The 16,444-nt window shown below is 45.1% G+C and overlaps 1 protein-coding gene across 8 annotated transcripts in view; it reads left to right on the plus strand.

Moving 5' to 3' along the window:
- The window catches only part of LOC116445223 (USP6 N-terminal-like protein), an 83,255-nt gene that overhangs the window by 25,047 nt on the left and 41,764 nt on the right, over positions 1–16,444 (plus strand). The window contains exon 3 of one of the 8 annotated variants that reach the window (XM_032111602.1): positions 6,827–7,022. The exons of 6 other annotated variants lie outside the window; for them this stretch is intronic. The gene's annotated coding sequence lies outside the window, so the exon portion shown is untranslated. The remainder of the gene's footprint in view (positions 1–6,826; positions 7,023–16,444) is intronic. One more of the 8 variants, XM_032111603.1, reaches the window with a different exon arrangement.

A 16,444-nucleotide genomic window follows, 5' to 3' on the forward strand; every position in this document is an offset into this window, starting at 1 on the left:
AACCAGCAACTGGTGAGAGAATCCTCATGAAATTTTGGTAACATCATTTTAGTACCTTAAAATCCTTGGCTTCCTGTAATCAGAAATGAGTAACCTGGTGTGAGAGTACCTCAGTACTCATAGTGTGCATGAACACTTGAAGCAGCTGCCTAGGATGGAAAGCACAGGAGGAGTGCAAAGAAACAACAATTTTGTCAGCCTGGTTGGAAAGCAGCTACAGCAGTGAGTAAATGCTTCCTTTTATGTGCACATGCAGTGTCTGACATCCAGGCAGAATGCTGACAAGCTGCTGTGGCTTGGAGGACAAGTTGAATGATCTGCATAAAGTCCTTACAATTTCCTCTCTCAAAGCAGAAGTGGCTAAAAAACCTTCAGAAGAAGAGGACCTGTCTGATTTTGTTGTTGTTAATTTGTTCTGGAGGGTTGGTTGCTACAAGGAGAGGGATCTCTGCTCTGTGTTACTGGTTTTGGATCTGCTCTTGGTTCAAGGAGATAGAGATGTCCTCTCTGTGAGCCATGAACCTGTTTCCTGGACCTTGTGCTCATGCATCTTCTAACAGAGAGAGCAGCCTTAGAGTCAAGTGAATCTACTTCCTCCCTGCCATGAATGTTTCCACTGTTAATGAAAGATATTTTTGTTTTGGAGGAAAAACACACCCAAAGCCACCCTGGCAGGTTTGTTTGTGCCAGATTTTGACTTGGATACTTAGTGAAACAGAGGAACAGCTTGAAAACAGTGCCGTGGTCCTTCAGCTGCCTGAGGAGAAGTGCAGGAGTAAAGTGGCTTAGAACTCCTTCAGTTCAGCAGTGTGGCATTCCTTGTGAGTGCATTGATTCTCACAGCCTTCCACCATCAGCTACCAATTAATGGCTTTGGGAGGGTTTGGTGTGCATGGGAAAACTGTGGTGTAGAGAGGTGATCCTGCTGTGTCTTCCTGGAAGTTTGTCATCTCAGGTGGCGCAAAAGTTTTGTAAGCACTGTCTGCTTGTTGCAACATCTAAGATTGCAATGGTCTGTGTGGGAGGGATGTCCATGCACATGGAGATGCCTCTTGCCCTCAAATGTTTTCTGTAAAGTTTGTGGCCCATTAATCATGAGTGTGCGTCTTTTCTAATGGGCTGATGGTTGTAGATGCTGGATAAATTTTGTGCCGTGTGTTGGGGATCTCAGTCCTGGAGTTTGAGCTGCCTTTTCATTGATGAAGGGCTGCATTTGTTCTTGTCTGTTTCAACATTTGCAGCTTCTGTTTTGAGTGAAACGCTATGGAGAAGACAGGACATTCTGTGTCTCACTGTTTGGGCTCTGCACCAGAGAAAACATTTCCCCTCTGAATCCTTTGCCCAGGAAAGAGCAGGTGGTGGTTGTTCTCTGCAAGAACAGCTGGAAGTATCTGCGGTCCCTTCTTGATCTGCTTGTATTTCAGAGCCCTGTCAGAGACAGTCTCTTAAGACACCAGGTCAAAGGCTTTAAATGCTGGAGCCCAAACCTCTCCCAGCTTTGCTGTAGTGCCCATGTGTGGTAGCGCAAGAATAGAAGACCTGCCACACTGGCTCCCAGCCAAGGTCCAGATTGACAGGTATCCCCTCCCCTGGTGACAACCAGAGTGGATCCTCAGGGAAGGAGGCAACTCTAGGTTTAACAGCTGCACCGGTGTTGTCCTCCTGCAGTTTCCATGGTACTTTGCAGACACTTTCTGTAACTCACTCTGAGTAGCAGAACATGTCACAACATAACTGTGGGTCACTTGGAAGACGTATTTCCTCCTTCTGCTTGACTTTTTTCTATCTGCTCTCTCATGGTCTTTCACTGTGAAGAATTGTTCTTTGCTCCTAACATGGTTTGCATGACACCAGTGGGTCCTGCAGGTTGTTTTCTTTCTAGCCTCAGTACATAGGTACCTTTTTTTGTGGTGCCCACAGCTTAATATTTCATGATGATCCACTGTCTGCTTTGACTGTGCTGCTCTGGAGTCTGAATTTAGACAAACGCTTTGTGGATGCTTTGAAGGGGATTAGAACTGACCTTTAATTGAAGAGAAAATGGAGTAATGTCAGACTTATTTGCAAAAGCATTCTGTGCTTCTAGCTGGAAGAGTTGTTGAACATACCGAAGAGAAGGAATTTAGAAACATGCCCACATGACCCCATATCTATTACTCAGCAGGCATTTTTGTTGCACATCTTGCATTTATTTTATTGCTAAAACTTTAGGCAATTTATCAGTGTTTCCATTCTGTAACTGGACACCCCTTTGCACTGTCTGCCTCTCCAGCCAAAAACGAAGTGAGAGTGATCCTAGCTAACAGCATGATCTCAGCAATTCATCTAGATGAAGACAGAAGTTGGCTGCTCTCTCCATTTATTCACTTAAAGTACTGAAAGCCGCAAATGAACTTGTTTCAGTTTTCCTAATGCTGTGATAAGAAAATAACCAGCCCCATTTCCTAAAATTTTCCAGAGTTGATGTCCACGTGCATAGAAAAATCCAACACATCCAAAGTCCAACTCACAGGTTCCTATACATGAGCACCACTGCTTGAGATGGCTTGATGGAAATAACGTTGCATCCAGCGAGTCAATCACCGTGTTCCACAATAGATAGTACACTTAATAGCAGCATAATTTCCTGTGTTGGCTGTAGTTTTTTCTGATCTCCCCTCAGCAAAGATTTATATTTGAATGTCTATGGATTTCTGTGTTGTGCATATAGAGGTATTGCTTAGTATGGACTTTTGGGGACAACGGAAAAGCTTTGCCAGCTCTTGCTCTTGCTTGGTGAGGAAGGGAGCAGGCCAGAAGTTAAGCATACAGATCTCTACTTCTCTGCTAAGCCTTGTGCTTTCTCTGTGCTGGTCCATATTGGAGGATTGGAGATCCATCAACAGCAATAGAGTAAAAACTGTGTGGTAACTGGTTTTGGTGAAACTTTCCTGTGTGTCTTGGTTTCTCTTTCCAATGGAATTTCCTTGAAACTCTCTCCCCATCTTCTGTTCCTGCATCAGATTGGGAAGGGCCTTTGTCAATGGCAAGGGCTCCCAATCACTAAGATGACTAACTGATGATGGGTCTGGGCAAATAGCTGCCTGCCTGATCAGATGCTGATGGCTTGGCGGGATGTTTCCTCTCGTCCTGCTTTTTGGGTGGTCCCACAGTACCTGTCATAGTTTCCTGTGAGACTTGTATTCACTGTGCATGTGGGATTTGTTCTTTGCCTGTGACCAGAACGTGACTGGTGTTTCTTTAGGAATAACAGCAGCAGAACCAGGTAGCTGTCATCTGCTCTCCAAAAAGCACTTGGTTGCTGTTTTCTGTTATGCTGCAACAAAGCACTGCAGACTCTGTCTTTTGCTCCAAATGCAGGCAGCTTTCTTTGGTCTTTTGTGTTCCTGAAGAACCTTGTGGCAACGCTACACCAAAATTCTGCTGTTCAAGTTGAGTTGTGCCATGGACATATCCTTCCCCTGAGGGGAGGAGCAGAGCCTGGACCAAAGGTGACTGATGTTATGCATTAAACAAGGTGACTTGCCACAGTGTAGTTGGCATCAGTGGTCCTGGGAGATAAACTTCTGTGGGGCGTAGTGTGCCCACGTGTCCTTCCCACCATGAGACGAAACTTGGCACAGTCTGGCTTTGCAAAGCACAGTAAAATGCTGTTGGAGAACGTACTCCTGACCCTCTGCCCTACTGCTAGAGCAGAGCCTGCAGAGTGCCAGCCTTTGTCAATCTGAAGTCAAGGGGCTGTTGTCCCCCAAGGTGCAGGGGATGGAGAAGCCTTGCAGCAGGTTAGGAGGAGGGAGCATCTGTGGTTTTGTGTGTTCTGTGCCCACGTGGCAGAGAGTGTCTGTCAAGGCATGGGTTTACAAACAGAGGAGCTCATTAGTTAGAGCAGCCGGCTGGTGTGGCAGAAGGCCCGGGCTTGGGTAAGCTTTTGGGCAGCTACTCGAAGGAGGAGGCAATTGCTGAAACATTCATAAACTTGACTGTGAGCAGACTTCCCAGTTGCCTCATCTGCAGTGGAGATGAGGGAATGCAGCCAGGAGCTGCTGTACTCATCCCAGGAGAGATGGCAAGGAGCAGCAGGCTCCAAAGTTAATTCTCTTCATTAATTCCCATAACAAATTTCCACCTTCAAAAGCCTAAATGAACAGAGGCCTGCCAGAGCAATACCTGGAGCGGTAGCTTTTCCTTTTATTTTTTTTTTTGCCTCGTCCTGTAAGGTTCATATGGAGGAGAGTGCTCTTGGAGTCTCAAGAAAAATAGCAACAAAACAGTGCTAAACACTGGCTATAAAAAAACCTACTTATTTGTTGCACGTGTTGAAATGTGACAATGGGGGCATCCCATGCAAGCCCTTGTTATTTTAGTTTTTATTCTTTGCTGCATATGTAAGTTGTAATACTCTTTTTAATAGTATTCCCATATATTTAGAAAGAAGGGTATAGTGTTTTAGCCTCCTAACACCTTCATTTTTGCATGTCTCTCAAGGCAGCCAGGTGTGCTGGTACCTGGTTTTATGGGCCCATGTCCCACACAGGCTAGGCTGACCTATCTGGTTGAGGGCATTTTCCCAACTGTTGTCTTGTTTTCCTTTTTAAGTTTTCTCCTGTTTTCCTCCTGAAAAGTAACAGTGGATGGTGTGAAGAGCAGAGTCAGGAATTGAAGGATAACTGCTGCACTTGTCCTCAGTTCACCCTCTCATGTCTCTCACCACGACAGCCTGTGTTAGCAAAGATGACAGTGTGTTAGCCAGAAGAAATAAATTTTTTGCTGTTTGGGGAATTGGCTAATCATTACATGCCTCCGTTTACCCAGTTAAGAATGTGTTCTTTAAAACTGCCTGCTTTCTCCCAAGTTTGTATCTCTTTCAAAGAGGTACAAATTTTGTTATAAAGTCCTCTGCAGCAATGCTGTCCTGAATCTGATGCTGCTTCCTACAGAGAGGCTCCAAGTGCTTCTGTGCAGCAGTTGGGGAATGGCCTCCGTAACAGGACAGAACTTGAAAGGGGTTCTTTTTAGTTTTTTAAAGGTACTTTTGCAGATGTTGTGGTTAAAGGCTTCTATTTTTAAAACCCTAAATCTTGGAATGTGGCTCCATAACACTATGTAGTGGGATTTGGAAAACGTCTGCTAAAATTGTATATACAGAACAGTGAAACAGTTAGGTCATGTTAAAGTTGTTAGACTTTCTGATGCTAGTGCATGTCTTTTGGGTTTTTGGTTTTTTTTAAATGAATGTTTTTCTTTTTAAAAATACAAATAATGGACCTTCCATTTTAGACAAATGTCCCTTTTTTATGATGGTGGGGTTTTTTTCCTAGTAAATGGCTTTTTTAGTGGGAGCTGCCTTGCTCTTTCCATCTGATGTCTGTGCCCACATCTCGGAATGTTTCCATTTCAGAAAGGAGGAGGATTCTGGTGCTAGCAGGCAAACTTCAAAAGCTGCTATGCAGGGAACTTCGCAGTTCGCATAGGAATTCGGGATGAGTGAGAAATAAAACAACACAAAAATCCCTTAAACTTTTACTGCCTGCAAAAATAACAGAAAAATTTGCTTCTTGGTTCCTCTAGTCCTTGTCATGCTAAGGTACTGAAACTGAATAATCCTTTCATCTCCTAAAACGAACCAGAGATATTTAGGAGCACTCAATAGCTTTTAAAGAAAATACGATGTTTTTCCTATTGAATGCTGCAGTTGTGCTGTCACACTCAGTGACTTAAAATGGGACTTTTGGGTGGTGTTTAGATGCAGGACACAGGTAATGGCCCTCTTTCCCCACATGCAGTGTTATTACTGGTGTTTGACACACCACAGACCCAAGTGGTACCCAGTAGTCATGCTCACCCTATCCCTAGCACCCAACTCCAGCCATCCTCATGGAGCTGAGTTTGAATTAGGCAATGTTTTTCTGTCCAAGCCTCCTAAGAGCCTATTGAGAGGGAAGGGGAATGGCTTTTCTTTCCAAGAGCAGCTGAATGCGGTGCCCTAGTTACCATGGTTTTTTAAATGGAGTACTTCAGAGGATGTACAAAAGCATCTTTAGTACTTGCAGTACAAGGAGAATGAAAGGACCTAGATTATGTCAGCAGTGTAGCGGAGGCTTAAGTGAGTATCATTCATTTATTGTTAGGAGATGACCCAATTTGGATTGTATTTATGGAGTTGGAGGGGAGAATGGACCTGTTTCAGATTACTTTTGAGCTTTAAATGTACTTATAGGCTTTGTGTAGGGATTGCATTGGCTCCTGCTGGGTAAACAGAGCCTTTAGGAGGGTGTTCCCCATGTACTGGAGCAGTGATGTATCCTGGCTTGTCTTGTGCTGCCAAAATGGGTTGATTCATACCATGTCTCTCCACATGGCCATGTACTGAGTGGGGAAAAAACTGAGTTGTCAGACAGAACTTGCCCAGCTGATTTTTATGTATTTTATTGTATTTTCTTGCAAGGCTTTTAAAGCCTCCAGTTACTATATAATTTGCAGACTGGTTCCAGCTAAGCAGATCCTTAGCTGAAGGCTGTGGCCCTGCAAAGGACTGGTGAAGGTAATGGGTCATGAAGTCTGCACACAGTGGGATGCTTCTTTTGGTTGTTCCTCCCCGCCCCCCCCCCCCCCTCCTGTAAAACAGTGGGTGGTCTATTTTAAACACTACCTGTGTCATGGTCCACTGCCTGCTTCTTTTCACCTGGCTGTGATGGCAATATCTGCATCTTCTTCTGGGAGGCTCCTACTGTCCTTTAAACAATTTTGGTGCTGCTGAGAGGAACACACCATCTGCAGGTCCTGTGAAGGATGTAATTTCTTGAATTATTTCTTTTCCCCTGCAAAGGTTCCTGTAGTCATTACATCACGCTCGACCCTGATGATGCAAACTGCTTTGAGAAGCGTCCAGAGCAGAAGCTGCTGTCCTTAAACCCATCTGCAAATTTGAGAGGGGGAAGTGAGAAGAAAAGCATGGAAAACTTATAAGGAACTGAAGCTTGGTAAAGGTCAGCTTCTTCAGCAAACACTACATGCTAGCTCAGGTGGGCCTTGTGTGAAGAGCACTGGGAATCTGAGTTGCGTTGTAAATTCATTACCAGCATTCACATTTGTTTCAGTGGAGCCAGGGTTGCCATCTCCAGCTAACCAATGCTTTAAGTCTGTGCCTCTTCCTCTGCAGAGGCGCATGTGCCTCACATCCTCTGCAGCCTGCTTTTAAGGGGAGCCCTTTCCCTGTGAAGAGGAGGAGAAATGCATCCATCCCTTTTCCCATGAAGAGGGGGAGAAATGCTCCCATCCCTTTCCCCATGAAGAGGGGGAGAAATGCATCCATCCCTTCCCACAGCCGTTCCAGCAAGCCACAGTCTGGTCTGCTCCAAGGGGAAGCTGTATTCCAGCTCTGGAGGTGTACGGCAGGATGGTCGCTGGGACACCCGCTGGAGGGAAGAGAGGGCTGCAAGCACTTAGAGACTGTCTGGACTTGCTCCTTTGAAGATACCATCAGCTGCAAAGTCTGGATGCATCCAAGCACCAGTGCATCCATGTCCAGGGTGTGCTGGCACCACTTGACTTCTGCATTAAGGAAAGTTGTTGCTCTGTAAGAATCAGCATCCAATGCTTTTAGGTTTACAGAGACCTGCTGGCTGAGAAAGCTTTTTTTGTTTGTAGGCCAGAGTACCAAAAGTAAGTTAAATGCAGGTGTATTGCACAGCTGGAGGTGGGGGCAGGCAGGTGGGGGCAGGGTCCCTGGGGTCTGCCAGCACACCAAGGTCAGAGCAGCACCAGGTTGCCAGCAGCAATTGCAGAATTGAGCATGTAGGGCAAACTGGCATTTCCTTCTTTTCCTGGCTTTCTCAGGAGTGCAGATGGCAGGTTTTGAGAACTAAAGGCTTCATACAGAGAGGTCTGTCTAGCGAGGGATATGTAAACCTCAGTTCAGGCTTGGATGTGTTCCTTTTCTGTCTGTAGAAGGTTTAGGCTGATTATTTTGTTCCCTTTAGGTTTTCCTTCCTGGTTTTTTTTTTTTTTTTATTTTTTACTTAGATTTCATAGTGTTGATCCAAGTAAAGGATAATGAAAATTAAGTAACTTGGCCTGCCTCTTACACAGCCACTGCCGTGTGTAGTTAGCAGTTTAATGAGAAATGAGGCAAGGCAGAGCTCAGTTTGCTCTCATATGGCCAAACTGGCTGTGCAGGACTTAGGAGTAAGATGGGATAGTAATCGAGTGTGATGTTGTGGTCTTTAGGGCAAGACCACAGGAAAAGCATTGTATTCCTTTGAACAGGATGGAGCCTTTCACGTGATTTTTTTTTTAAACTTTAATTCTGTAATCTTGATCTGTTATCTAAGAGCAGGAAGACGTCCTAAACTTGGAAATGTATTTCATCTACTCAAGGAGAAAAAGATTCCATCTTGGTCTGTCTAGGGAGCCCTGGTGTCCCCCTGGTGTGGGGCATCTTGTTTGGCAGATGCTGGGGGTTGCTGTGCCCAGGGCGATGCACTGAGTGACCTTTAAACTTGCATTAGGGCTGGAGGGTTTTTCCTCTGTTGCTGTTGGCTCACCTCCAAGGTATGTTGTGGGCTGTGCAGTGCTCGCCTACAGAACCTCCCCCAGACTTCCTCTTCACTGTGTGTCTCATACCTGGGAAGTCACTGCAGAGCAGCTCTCCACTGGTGCTTCTCACTTGGTGAAATCTGTCTGTAGGGGCAGTCTGTCATTGATCTGGCCCGACTAGTTAGGCTGACTCCTTCCAGAGCTCACTGGAATTTCAGAAGAAATAAAAAAATAGCTTTAATGTCAGTGGCCTTGCATCAGGAGGATCGATTACTGCTTTTTCATTCATCCTGCTAGCTTTTCTCCTAGACTTCTTGGGCATGTGCAGATTATAATTTAATTTCCTCTTTAACTGAATAACTTTGAAAGGACTAAAATCAGCTGTTTGGAGTTGTGACTGGGCATGCAGAAACTTTCATGCCTTTCTCTTCTACAGCAGATAATGCTTCAGGTGCAAGAGGGAATGGGAGCGCTGTCCTGTGAAGCAATCCACTGCACGTCTTGCAGCCAGAGTCCTGTTTCAAGCCCTATGGCTCTTTTAATCTCATTTGTGACCCTCAGCTTTTAAAGAGCACGGCTGAGCCTGCTTTTTTACCTTGGCAAGTTTTAGTCCCACATGTTATGGTCCTCAAGCCCGGAGAGCGGCTTTTCTGCCACTGCCACTTTTCTGCCTGATGCTTTTAACCTGGTTTCAATGTAACACCCCTGTCTGCTTTCTCCTAGTAACCTCTTGCCCTATTTCACCTACATTTTGTATGGAGTAGAAACCCTACAGAGTTTATTTTCTACTTTCTGGAGAGATGTAGTCTTAAGTTAATTGAGGGAAGACAGATGGGACCTGCCAGCTTTTCATATGCCGGCAGCCTATCAAGGGTAGAAACTGTCTGGTGGCTTGCCAGGATGAGCTTGTTAGCATATTGCCACAGGGTGGTTAGAACTCGGGGACACAGGGAATGATTCCTTACAAAATTGGGCTGCAGTAGTTAAGGTGTCCACAGAAAAGTGACATGCGTGCCTCGCTCTTTGGAGCTTGCAGGGTGAGCCTGTGGATTGGCCGTAGTGTGACATAGTGTGACATCCTTGAGCATCCCTACCGTGGCTGGGTGTGGAAGTTCCAGGGCTGGCTTGCTCATCACCTGCCTGGGCTCCACGGTTGGATCCTTGAACCCCGGCGGGGAAACATGAGCTCTTTTCTTGAAAGACAAAACGCGAAGTGCTACAAACCACAACGGCTTCCACGCTAAAAATACCATAAAAGGCTGTGTCCTTAGGAGCTGGGCATGGGAGCAGTTCCCACCCACATTACTGCGGCATGAGTCACCAGGCTATTGCAACTGCTCTCCATGTGGATGCCCGGCTGAAGATGCACTGGGAACAGAGGGAGGAAGGGGAACTGCTCCGTAGCGCTGTGGAAGTGATGAAGAAGAGGATGACGTGCGGGCATACGTGAACACTTTGCTTTCCTTTTGTTAGATTTTTTTGTTGTTGTTGTTTGGTAATTTTTGTTTGTTTGTTTTTGGAACTTCCAGCAAATGGTATTTGCTGATGATTTGAACTTAAGGCATTTGCAGCCAGGAGTCTTCTGAATATGCAGAACCCCCCAGTTTGCTTTTAGGAAGCACAGTAATTGCCACATGATTAATATGAAGCTGGAAAACCCCTCTGACATGGAAGTATGTTTTATTTACTCTGTCTAAGCAAAGTTTTTTTTTCTCTCACTATTCTCTCCCCTCACCTTCATCCTTTTCCCCCCTACCCTGATGCCAAAATAGGCTGTGTGTCCTTGTGACAGATGGTGTAAAAGTACATTTCCCTTACATTGCACACTGTTCTTCCCTGTGCTTTTTATCCAACAAGCAAGTATGAGGGAGTAAATTTGTTTAGGTTGTTTAGATTTCTTTCCTGAGACGCCACCCACCTGTCCAGGCCCCAACAAGGCTATGGGGTATTGTTTTCCCTTTTCCTTCCCTTCTGCTTGACATCTTGGCTATCGGGATTTACCGGAATGAGTTTGTCAGTGAGAAATTCTATAAAAAGCTTCCTTTATTTAGACACCAACCCAATAATGACCTCATGTGGGCACATCTTCGAAGTTCCTTCAGGCTGAGCGGACAGAGGGAGGTGGTGGCTGTGAATCTGAGCCCTGCCTCTTTCCTAGTACACCCCTCTGGTTGTGCTCGGTGGCTGTCCTTCAAAATAACCCCAATCCTGCTCCTCCTCCTTTGGGGAGAGAGCAGGGAGGCCCCCAGCACACTGGTGCATCTCTCTTTAGCAAACTTTTTAGCAGTAGAATATAGCTGCGGTGGTCTGGTTGTTTTTCTACTCATCACTTCCAGGTTAGTCCTTTGCAGTGCTCTTTGGTGGATATTCACCTCGACTTCTCAGGGAAGCAGGAAGCTTGCACACTCAGTCTGTTTGGTGCTACCAAATTTTGCATCAGGCCAGTTTCAAATAACTTTGACAGGGAAGCAGGTGGAGTAAAGGTACAAATGCCTGCATGGACAGGCAGAAAGCAGTGGGAATGGGTACATATGAGATGTATTGCTTGTTTTGTGGTGGAGGGAAGGAGGCATCTGGAGGGGGGCAGCAGAGCAAGAGTTGGCCACCAACGTAATGGACTGTCAAAATTATTTTGTGTATGACTTCTTAAAAAAGTGTTGGTTTGAGTGTTTTTAAGTGGGGGAAGGGTGTAGATTTGTTAAGGGTTAAAAAGTAGTGAGTGTGACCTGGACAAGGCTTGTGGACTTTCTGGAGAAGTTATTCCTGGATTTCATTCACATCTTTGGAGAAGAAAGCCTGTTGTGGTGTGCTAAGCTTCCCCTTGTATGTGCTCAGTTTGTTAAAATGTTATCACAGGTGTTTCCTTACCGGCCTGCAGTAACTCCTGGGTGGTTTTTCATGTGATCAATAAACCAGAGCTTATTTATTTAATGGAAAGATATAAAAGGCTGAGGGAGGTTAATTGACTTCCTTGAATTCTGCTCATCCTACTGTTGAAGTAAGCCCTAAGGTTGATGCACATCATGGCTATTGCTCTTTAGAGCTGGGAGACTTTTAGCAGCAGACTGACCAATTCAGTGTGACCATAATGCAGATTTTTCCAGTCCTGTCTAGAATTTGGGTCAGAAGAGAGGCAGTTTCCAGCCCTGTGCTGATACTTGCTTTGCACTGCTGCTCCACTTGTTGTCCTTCCCAAATTGACCTCCTTGATACTCTGAGTTTTTAAAAAATAAAAATAAATCTATATTGCACAAATACTCTGCAACATTGTATGGGTGGCCAAAATACTTTGTTATTTTTAGAAACTTATTTTGCAAAGTTTTTGGTGTTGTTAGAAGAAAATACAGATTTGCAGCTTCCAGTTTCCGGGAGTTTTCCAATCAGGTAGCACAGAAAAGCAGGATCTTTGTGGGGACAAACAAAGTCTTTTCCTAGGGTCTCTTGTTGTGGTCCCTGGCAAAAAAAAAAAACAACCCAGTGTCCAAAATACAACCTTAATTAAAAAACAAATATGTTTTTACCACTGGGAAGTGACATCTGATAATGTTTTCTCTAAAGATGGGGTGTGGGGATTGGGTATTTTTAGCTGCGGCTATTCTCAAGTTGTTGTTTTGTGACCTTCTCCTAATAATACATTTCTTTAATACATTAGAGTTTTTGTAGTTCTAGAAGCTTTTTCAGACAAAGATGGGTGGAGAAGAAAAGGGAGCAGCAGCCCATTGGCAGGAGAATTACTGAAATCTGTGTTCTGGTGAATATTGGTGCCTAAGGGGGTGCCATGTTAGAGTTGGGTGTATCTCATGAAGGACCTTTCCCAGGTCAGAGACGTGGCTTGTGCCTTCCTCTGGCTGTAGCAACTGTGAGATTTCCATTGCCTGCTTCTTAAAAGCAGTTGAGAACAGGATCAAGAAGGTTTAGCTAGCTGAAAGAAGAAAGCTTAGACAGAAGAATGACGTGGATAGAGATACTGTAGTGCAGGAATCCCATGGAAGGGCAGGTGTAAGAAATGACAGTTCAAATGTAGGTCTTTTTGGTTTGGGGTGTGGCTGACTGACTGGAGTCTCTTGGGATTTACCTGCAAGTGTTGTCTCTGAGAGAAGAGAGCCAATAAATTCCCATATGAAACCTGAAGTTCTTCATCATCCACCGTCTGCTGGGCTTCTCCTCACCCCTTGTTGACAGACTGAAAAGCAAGCACGGATCCTGAGGGTCCTGTGGGCTGATCCTGGGCTTTTGTGAACATCAGAGGGGCTGTGAAAAAGTTTCTCAAAGATAGTTGGTATAAAAGATAGGAGAGAAGAAGCATTTTCAGGTTGAGTTGCTGACGTTGTCTGTGTCTCAGTAGCTACCCATGGAGATGGTCTGGCTCTCCAAAGGGAACAGCAGTTACGTGTTTCCCTGGGCTTGCCTCTGGTGGCATTGTGGGAGGAGGACAATTAAGCTGAGGGTAAATAATAAACACGCATGAAAGCAAGCAAGCTGAAGGAAGGACAGGAAAGAGTGGTCTGTCTGTGCTGCATCTGTGGTGTGCTGCTCCATCTCGGAGAGCATCGGGAAAGTTCTCCAGGAAGAACCTGATGGGGCTGAAGAGGTGTCTGGCTGAAGGGACAAGGAAGGTGTTTAAGTTGGTTGTTTACTTATTTATATAATTCTTTTTTTCAGAACCCAAATCAGTGATCAGTGGTTTCTGCTGATTGCTGATAAATTAAATGATCTGAGGCTGTTTTGCTTTCCAGCAAATCCTTTCATGCTGTGGTGCCTTTTTAATGACCAGAGGCACAGTCAGAAATGACAGCCCAGTCTTCTGAAGTTGTTTAACACCACATGTCCAGCATTGAGTCAGGAAACAGAAAAAGGTTGCTGCTCCCCAAAAAAACTGAGCCCACCTCCTGTGGCCACTGGTGGGGGAGAGTGGGCTATGTGGTGTGGGGTACTTGCAAGTCCCACACTGCTCTGGGGCTGGGCAGGATTTATCACAGTAAAAGGGATCTTGCTTGAAAGAGGTTATGGATCATTCAACATCAGAAACTTGCTAAAGTGGTCCTTTCTGCACTGCCCTCCCCCTGTATTCTTGGACCAAGAAATTATTTACTTATTTTGAAGCTCATATTTTTGAAATCTGTCTTGGGCAGAGCCTTATGCCAAAGTGATGGCCAGAGTTAAGGCCTCCTTAGGCTCCCTTAAGGGAGCTTTCGTCAGGAGATGGTGCAGGGCTGGTGCTGAGCTCCTGCAGGTGCCTATTGTGCATTTTCCCTTACATTGAATTTGGGACACAAAGTGGTTATCTGGGTGATGTTTTCATTGCAGGGAACCCCCACCTGTGAATGAAAGCTGTTTGGGCTTGGCACTGGCAGTCGTGGGCAGGTTTCAGTCATGAGTCTGTAAGGTGTCAGCTTATGTGGCCAGAGCGAGTATTTTGTATCCTGAATAATACTTGGACTTTTGGTGCTCTTCTTAGGTTTAGGACCTGACACTTGATACTCTGGTTGCTTAAAAAAAGATTAAATTAAAAATAAAGAGTGACTGAGTAGGGCTTTTTTGGGAACTGTAACCTTGGTGCCCTGCTTTCATGTGACACCTGTGTTTAATTCTTTATCATAACTCATTAGCAGAATGAGCCAGCTCACGCAGGCTAAATGCCTCGTGTGAGAATGTTTCCTTTGGTCACTGAATAAAGGAGCAGCCCCAGCAAGAGTGGAAGCTTCATCTGTGTCATTTGGGGATGAAACATGGTGATAAGAGATCTGACAGGAAGGAAGTGCAGTGTGTGGTGACAAGAGCATGTTCTCAAAGTAGCGTATTTGGAGTACAATATAGCAGATACTCAGGGTGGGCACAGTATCTTCTGGGGATGGTTTGCAGCTGGAAAACAGGGGCAGCCGCTTGAAGGCAGGTCAGTGGTGCAGAAGTGGCCCCGTCTCTTCAAGCCACACTGCTGGAACATCGTCTTCTCCACAGGACCTGTAAGGTGATGGAGGAGGTGCTGGAGACTGTGCAGCTGGGAAGGGCAGGAGCGGGCTGTGTCCAGTCTGGGCTGGATTTACTGGGTGGGCTCTGGCAGGCCTCTGTCTCAAATCACCCCCTGCTGCTTATCGTTGGGAGTGAGCTGTTGCTCTACTGAAAACTGTTCCAAAACAAGGGGGGCAGAAACAATCTGGGAAAGCAAATATTTTCTGATAACAGTGAGCAACAAGCTTTTGTTTGCTGTCAATGGAAGGAAGTGGGAGAAACATGTAGTAACTCTAATGCAGCACAGGCTTTACTGCTGGAAAAGAGATTTAGTGCACACATTCCTCTACTAGGTCCTAGGAGGGGAGATATCCATGAGGAAGGGCTGCTTGAAGTGGGTGGGAAAGGCATGGCTTTTGTTTTGCTGCTGTAGTGCATCTGTGTGAAGCAGATGCTAAAGGAAGGTCTGTGGCCAAGATGGAAATCCAGGTCCAGGCTTACATGGGAAATGGGAACCAGGGAGATGAAGTCCTTGGTTTGTATTCAGCCAGGACAAGATTGAAGCAACTGTGCTTCAAATTAAAGGGAGGCCCCTCTCTACTCAGCTAACAGTGATGATAAAGTGTGAACCAGCTCTGATCTCTGTTCTCTGGAAAGATCCTTCCTGCTGAAGGACTTGATATTTTGAAAAAAAAAAAAAAGGCAAAAAGCTCTCATGCAATATTAGATTTGAAGTCTTATCTGAAGGCCTGCAGGCATGTTCTAACTCAAGCAGGGATCTTATTCTTTGTGTTGGACCCATTCTTTACATTAAGGAAAAAAAGTTCCTTTCCTATCAAAAGGCACTCCACTGCGCTTAGATGCTTATTTATTTGCAACTTCCGTTTTCCAAGCTTTCTTGCACAGTGCACAGTCCAGCTGCCCTTCAGTAGGATGCATTGTGGTCTCCCAGGTTTTGATCTTGGAACAGGAAGATGAATTTCCCAAGCTGCTGAGGAAATCATCATCCTGCTTGCAAATGCCTTTTGTAGCAGTTAACTGAAATTTTGTGTTTATAAGTGAACTGTTTTAAGTGAACTGTCTGGTTGTTGCTTTGTTGGGTGAATGTTAAAGCATTTTTAAGGTAAATGCACCTTTCAAGTTCAAAGTACCTTTTTTTTCTTTTCTTCAGCTGAATATGTTTTCAGCTAAGTCAGACTGCATCTTGAAATGCAGGTGATACTTGAGTTGTGTTTGTTTGCTTCCTGGAGAGAACAGCATCTGCTGCTGCTTTTCTGGACAGCCTTGCATGGGTCTCCGTCATACCAAATGCTTGTCTTTATATCACTGCCACAAGCTCTCATTTATTTAAACTTTTCCCTCTGCTTTTTTAAACTTCTGCCTCTGCGTTTTATCTCATCCAAGAAGAGGTTTTGTGAGTTCTTTAGTTCTTCCATGCACATTGTCACTTCCTTTATGCAAGCTCCAGCTTTCACTGGAAAAACCTGTATCAAGTATCTCTTGATAGACTTGAGTCCCCTTTGACTTGTTTTTATCCCACTTCCATTGCTGTCCATTATTCACATCAGAAATGCTGAGGACATGGAAAACAGTAAATGTAGGGCGAGGCAGGGGATTCTCCTCCTCTACTCTGCCCTCGTGAGACCCCACCAGGAGTGCTGTGTCCAGCTCTGGAGTCGTCAGCGTAAAAAAGACATGAACCTGTTAGAGTAGGTCCAGAGAAGGGCCACAAAGATGATCAGGGGGCTGGAGCACCTCTCCTGTGAGAACAGGAGGAGACAACTGGGGTTGTTCAGCCCAGAAAAGAGAAGGCTCCAGGGAGACCTTAAAGGACCTTCCAATACTCAAACAGGGCTTAGAAAATAAGAGGGAGAGTGACTTTTTACACAGGCACCTGTGGATAGGACAAGGGTGAATGATTTCAAGCTAAAAGAAGAGAGATTAAATATTAGAAAGAAAT

This window comes from Corvus moneduloides, chromosome 6 (assembly GCF_009650955.1).
Source record: "Corvus moneduloides isolate bCorMon1 chromosome 6, bCorMon1.pri, whole genome shotgun sequence".
Classification (NCBI taxonomy): domain Eukaryota; kingdom Metazoa; phylum Chordata; class Aves; order Passeriformes; family Corvidae; genus Corvus; species Corvus moneduloides.